The 7500-nt window shown below is 34.5% G+C and overlaps 1 protein-coding gene across 2 annotated transcripts in view; it reads left to right on the top strand.

The window, feature by feature from the left end:
- LOC113799930 (uncharacterized) overlaps positions 1–213 on the top strand; it is a 125203-nt gene extending 124990 nt beyond the window's left edge. For both annotated transcript variants that reach the window (XM_070130431.1, XM_027350632.2), the window contains exon 2: positions 1–213. This exon is cut by the window's left edge and continues 932 nt beyond it. The gene's annotated coding sequence lies outside the window, so the exon portion shown is untranslated.
- Positions 214–7500: the final 7287 nt, after the last annotated feature.

A 7500-nucleotide genomic window follows, 5' to 3' on the forward strand; every position in this document is an offset into this window, starting at 1 on the left:
GCGGTGTTGCAGTTGGGTCTAATGCCTAAGTTAATGCTGTACATTTGAAGATTAGATTTTTCTGCGGGAAATGTCATTGTGTTATAGCTGGAAATTGAAAATTGAAAGTGCAATTCCTCTTTGTATTCATAATCCAAGCTCATCTGTGGAAACGTGCAATCTGAGTTGTGTATATGCAAAGTAACGATCTAATAAACAATATACCATATGAGACTTCTGAAGGTTTTCATTAATCATTTACAAATTCAGCATTCTTGATCCTTTTGATTTTAATGTATGATGTCACCGATACATAAGTGTATGTGTATTAATGCAGGTAGGCTATGTAGTTACATCTATGGTTTTGAGCAGTGAGGTTGCTCGTGCTATGATTTTCAGACTATTCTTTTTGTTTTCACATTTCATTAAAATGTAGGAAGCACTCGTCATTCCACAATAAAACAACATAGAAAATATACATCGAATAAAAGGTGGAAAGATGATTAGTCCTTGCATTTCACCTAGAGTAATAACGTTCACGAACAGAAAATAGTGCTCACACAGTGAAATTATATACATGGCGACAGTGCATTTGGCTTGGCGAGCTTCAACTTGCTCTCACTTTATCTCAGGTGTTTTCTTTTCTTCGGGCTGAATAATTTCCGGTCTTATTTACCGCCATTTTCGGTATGTTAAGGTTAAAATAGAATCAGTTTTAATTCATTTCCTAGGGCTAGGTCAAAAGTAAAAAAAAAAAAAAAAAATCGAGTGTGAAAATAAAATTTTATAATGTGAGAGGTTTTCTATAAGCCCTACGTGGAACTGAATTATCATTCAGCTCTATGAATGCTCGATTTTCGTAAAATAAGACATAAACATTTATTATGTTAGCACGTATACAAGCATTTTTAAGTGAGTGTTAGCATGAGCGAATGTGGTTGCATGTATGTATGTTGTAAGCATTATTCACATTCTTCAGTACTATCAGTCATTTTAAATACTTGCAAAAGCCTGAATTATCTAAAAGATTTGGAACACTGTACTCAATCAATATGCAGTTCATTTCCACTCCCCATCAAACTTCTGTAACACTCATACTACTTGCAGGGCTGTAACTCTACGGAAAATCGTCTGCTAAACGGAAGCAAAAGACGACCGACGGATGGTGACATCACTACGGATTTTTTTCCCGTTATCAGTAATTTTGTTCATTTCTATGACTGCAGCTAGTTTGTTGCAAATAAAAAGTAAAGCAACATTGAAACAATTCTCCATCTTCAAATGAAATTAATATAAAAATATTGTTCATGATTTGTTTCAGACCGAACATCACGGTGGACATTTCAGCCGATGACATGTCAGCTGGGCATCAGAGGAGAGCCACAGTCCCATAGAGTGACTTTAAACCTTTAGCCGTGTAACATACTCACAGTGAATTAAAGTACATTTAAATTATTTTTTGCAACATTAGTACAATCTCTCTCTCTCTCTCTCTCTCTCTCCATTAGTGAAAAGGAGGATGCTGAAAAAAAAATCAAACAAATAATGGCCCAAGCGAAGAGATTTTCCATTCAGAGCACCTACGGCCACTTAATAAATATAATTCCTATGACTAAAGAAACTGCTTCAGACCCCTTTGATAGTGATCATAGAGGACTATATCGATAATATTGAGAAAAAAAAATAATGGCAACGAGGATCATCAGTGAGGATCATCGCGAACAAGAAAGTAACGCAGGGAATCCTATAATCATCAGATTTTGACCCTACACGTTTGCAATAGGACTTCGAGTACGACTAGCTGTGAGACAGTGAGGGCTCGGACAGCTCTTTCAGGCTCCTTAAGAAAAGGAAATGGTAGATGAAATTTCCATTAGAATAATTGTTGCATTACATTATTACCTTTTATCTTATTAAAGAAAGAGTAAACTGTAATCTAATATTCATCCGTTTATGATAGTGTATGGTTCACTATTGTTATTCATATCCATTTTCTTTCTCATCTAATGTTTAGAAAACGGCGTAAATGCTGCTATGGAAGAGCAGCTAGCCTCGCATACTAATGCAATCAAGAAAATATACATGAAATAAGAAATGAAAGCGATGAAGTATGCTGTTTACTTAGTGGTAATTTTTATATTATGTAAAAAGTACACTGTCATATTTCCGTACCTTACACAATCTGTCATTTAAGCTTAAAACAGATGGTTAGAATTAAAGGATATTTTGCAAGTTGATTGATATCTTTCGTTGTCGTATTTTCAGCTATACAAGTGTAACTGTCAGAAATCTTAAGAAAAAAACTTTCTAATTGTAGAATAGAAAGAATTTCTAATGTAGAAATATATTTCTGTGATCAGTGATTCGAAGTAATGTGCACAGGATTCGAGACGGTCTATTCGCACAATATTCTGTCGGGCATTTCATACCGCTTTCAAGTTATTTTTGATAAGTAGGAAGTTAGGAAGTGAATATCAATGCATTTACAAAGACTTACGTCACAAATCAATGGTGGTTTCCTGTACTGCAGACGAAATTTCGGTTAATTGGAGGCCCTACTATGGCGGGGTTTTCCGGGATCCGTTTTCAAGTGCGTGAAGTTGCAAGGAGAACTGTTAAAGATATCTATGCGCAGACGGATGTGTATTTCTACTGAACATTAAATGATTACTTTAAACAACTTTCAAGTGATTTTGTAATGCGGTAGTCAAGTTACGATGCGAAGTTCTGCGCAGACGTTTAACGACAGAGTTCACCTGCCTTATGCAGCCCTGTTGTCGTATCCATGCCCTTCTCCAATGGCAGTCAAGAAAATGCATGGAATATATATATATATATATATATATATATATATATATATATATATATATATATATATATATATATATATATATATATATATATATATATATATATATATATATATATATATATATATATATATATATATATATATATATATATATATATATATATATATATATATATATATATATATATATATAATAACGTAATAAGAAATATATGCAGAAAATTAAAACTTCAAAGGTATTAATTGTTACTCCACTATACCCAGTCTTTACCACAATACACTAGCTTTACTGAAGTGAACCATTAGATATATTCCAAAGTAAACAATGGTAAAATATATATTATGATGTACAAAATACACACACTAACGATTAAAAAAATGTTTTCAACTCGTATAAATAAAAACATTAAAATGGCTGGCCAAATTTCTTGAACTACAATTCTGAAGAGTCCCATTCGAACAATAATACATGCTGGCCATTTCATAATTGTGTGTCATTTGATTTATTATACAGAACATTTATGAATTTAGATGCCTCAGTCACAAAATATTTGCCGGATTTCCTTACTACAGACGAATTTGTGTGAAGAACGCCATGGTGGTTTTCACTCCAGGACGTGTTTTCACCTGCGCGAGAATTATAATCAAAATTGTTAAGGCTAGCAATGCGCAGACGGATGTGCATTTCTCCTGTACATTAGAAGATTACGTTACACAATTTTCTAATGATTTTGTAATGCTATAGCCCAAGTGACTGTGCAACGTTCTGCGCAGATGTTCGAAGGCAGAGTTCCCATGTCTTATGCCGCCCTGTTGCATAGGGGCGTCCCTTTTCAATGATAGTTTTGGATGCAGCTTTTTGATGATGGATAATATATATATATATATATATATATATATATATATATATATATATATATATATATATATATAGATAGATAGATAGATAGATAGATAGATAGATAGATAGATAGATAGATAGATAGATAGATAGCAAATCCAATCACGACGATATGACCGATGAGGAATGCTTTCCATGTTGAGAGTGGTAAGTTTCAGTAACCTGTCAACTTTTGAGATAACTTAAATCATACAGTCAACCAGATAGTGGATAGTGGAGCTTCTTATGAAACTTGATGTGCTTTGGACTAAGGTAAGTAACATCAGGCCAGTGGAGTAACAAGAGTAGTGACCTATTAAATACCATTCGGTGTAGGATCATTTTTAAATAGCACAAATCATTGTTTTATCCCAAAAATGGCTGATTTTTAGATTACATAGAGAGTACTAAGTAGTTTGTCCGTGATTTCATTGCTTTGATTTTGTTTGCAGTTTACTTTTTTGGTTCTTTTATTGGTATCCTCTGAACTATAGATGAACTCGTGGCTAATTAAACACCATATTTAACGGAAATCATTAATTTAGAAAAGCACGGTGGTGGGATTGGGTCTATTGCTGAAGCTAGGGTTGTAACATTGAAAGGATAGATTACTCTACGGGGAATTTCCTCTTGTTTCAATTAGTAATTTGAAAGTTCCCGTTTTGAAAGTGTATTTCCTCTTTATTTTCGCAAGTCAAGCTCTTCTGTGGAAACAGGTGATAAGAGTTGTTTATAAAGTAACTGGCTAAAAGGTGATCTAATATGTGGTATGTTATATGAGATAATCAAAGGTTCTCTATAGCCATTTACATAGTCAGTACCCTTGATCCCTTTATTGTGTGTATGATTGCCATTGTATATCACCATATGAATATGCATGTATGCGTGTAAGTATTTACAAGCGTTTATAGGTTGGCTGATTGATTTCCGAAGCCTGTTTTATCGCTATTTTCTGTAAAGATAAAACTGAATCAGTTTTCTTATCAGTTTACTGAAAAAGTGGTAGTTTTCGTAAATACAGAATGATGTATTATGAATAGAAAATACGCCAAAGGCGGTAGAATAATGTCCTGGCGAATCCCAGTCTGCCCTTTCTTTACCACAGTTGTCTCGTCTACAGGCTGACAGATTTCCTTTGGATTCGGGTTAAAACCGAAACTATGATGAAGTACATCTTCCTAGGCCGATTAAAATATTCCATTGTCGTATTTTCAGTTATAGAAAGCCGTGAGTTCAAGGAATCCTGACAAACTTCTTTAATTTAGAAAATAGGTGATGTGGAAAGAATCATTATAATCCCTGTGATCAGTGATTCGAACCAATCTACGCAGAATTCGAAACGGCATATTCGCACAAGATTTTGACATTTCATACTTATATGCTGCTTCTGGGTTATTTTTTTCATAAGTAAATAGTGAGGAAATAAACATCATGCGTTTACAGCTTCATACGTTATACATGATTGGCGGTTTCCCGTATGCAGACGAATCTCAGCAGGCCTGCTCTGACGGGCTTCCCTCTGATGCTCGTATTCAACTGCGCAAGAACTACTAAAGTTATCTATGCGCAGAGGGATGTGCATTTCTCCTGAACATAAGATGATTAGTTTTTAAAACGTGAATAATTTTGCAATGCGGTAGTCAAGATACGATGTTGTGTTCTGCGCAGATGTTGGACGGTAGAGTTCACCTGCCTTATGCCGCCCTGTTGTCTTACCCGTGCCCTTTTTCTACTGAGATGAAAGTATTTATGGAATAAGAAATGAAAATCAAGTTTTTTTGTTTTTTTTTCAAAGAGAGTATTTGTATTTACTTTCGTAAATACAAAGTTGTGTGTGTTTTGTCTTTCTGGTACAGTACTGCCAGATTTCCATAGTTAAGGTTTAAATAGCTTTTTATGATTAAAGGATATTTCCTTAGGTTGATTGATTATATTTTTCAGTTATAAAAGAGTGTAATTTCAAGAAATCATTGCAAACTTCTATATTTTAGAATAGGAAGCCTGGAAAAACATTCTTGTGACCATTGATTCGAACTAACGTACAAAGAATTCGAAACAGCCTATTCGCACAAGATTTTGTCGGATATTTCATGATTATATACTGCTTCAAAGTTATTTGATAAGTAGCTTTACTTGAAAGCAGTAGCCTGTCCTTTCATTTCATAGTGTTATAGAGTAAATGCGGAGAACAGGCAAGCTATATTTCTGTGACTAACGATTCGAACCTAATGTACGGAGGATTCGAAACGGCATATTCGCACAATATTCTGATAGGCATTACTTATAAATGCAGCTGTTTCCAGGTTATTTTGGATAAGTAGGTAATTAGGAAAGGAACGTAAATACGGTACATCCGCCTACGTCACAAATCCTAGGCGATCATCCAAATAGCAGACGATTTTCAATAACCACATCCTTGCTCTGGCGGCTTCCCCCAAATACGCGTTTTCAACTGCGCAAAAGTTGCAAGAAGACCTGTTAAAACTATCTATGCGCAAACGGATGTGCCTTTTTCCTGACATCAGAAAAATATCTTTTACCAATTTTCAAGTGATCTTGCAATACAGTAGCTAAGTTACAATGTGACGTTCTGCGCAGACGTTCGGCAGCAGAGTTTACCAGCCTTATGCCGCCCTGTTGCCTTCCGCTGGTTACAGTTGCTCTGTAATGGGCGTGCGCGCTACTGCTGAACTGTGTGTATAATTATTATATTATATATATTATATATTATATAATAAAGTCCGATAACGACAGCATTTGTATATCATTCGTGGTGACAGTAGTCAGATTTATTTGTGTATAGCTGACACATCTGATAATGTAGATGGTGAATTTTCTTTTGAAGCTTAATTAATATGTATGCGTAAAATGATAGCTAGAATTACTTTGATGGTATGGAACATGTTATCCATGCTTCCTTAATATCTCACTTGATAAGTTTATGACACTTTCAAAGGCAGTAAGAAGTATCATTGTTTTGAAATGAATGTTAAGAAAACGACAAAGAAGAAACCCTTCTAATCTCGGTTGTATTTTTTTAGAAATTGCACTCGAATTTTCTCATCTTCACGAGACAAAGTACGTTCACTCAAAACTATGGTTGTTTATTTTTTCACAAAAATATGTCATTCACCTTACTTTTTCATATGAACATAGACATTCAATTATAGAATTATAAATCTTCACTGAAAATAGAATATATCAAGTGTAAATGCGCTACCAATCTCGAAGATTATAGTTTCAACAACAAATACCACTGTAACAGTCCTGCTTACAGTGGTATTGCTGATTGTGATTTTTTTACGAAGTGATGTCTATTGGAATTCAATTTGCGCTACATGGATTTTTATAGATTAAAGTTGTTTGTACAAGGAACCGTCTAATTTGTGTAAGCATTCACAGATAGACATGATAGAAATGTGAAATGCTCATTTTGTGCTAATTTTAAAAATGAATAGTTGAAATCTACGTTGGTGTCTGAACTAAGAATATGAAATAATTTTCCTTCAAAGCAAAATATTCTGTTCACACGACATTGACAATGTAATATTATTACCATTGATAACTGTTTTGATAAAAGACCACTCTTTTAATCAGTAAGCCGATTGGAAAGGTTTTAAAATGTAATCTTTTCCTTTTTCTATGTGTAATTGTAAGTATGGCCTTTATTTCTCACACACACACACACACACACACACACACACACACACACACACACACACACACACACACACACACACACACACACACACACACACACACACACACACACACACACACACGAATATGTCGAAGGCCTTTTCGCAAGCCATGTTGCCCTGAAGAAGCA

Source organism: Penaeus vannamei, chromosome 15, assembly GCF_042767895.1.
Source record: "Penaeus vannamei isolate JL-2024 chromosome 15, ASM4276789v1, whole genome shotgun sequence".
Taxonomy (NCBI): domain Eukaryota; kingdom Metazoa; phylum Arthropoda; class Malacostraca; order Decapoda; family Penaeidae; genus Penaeus; species Penaeus vannamei.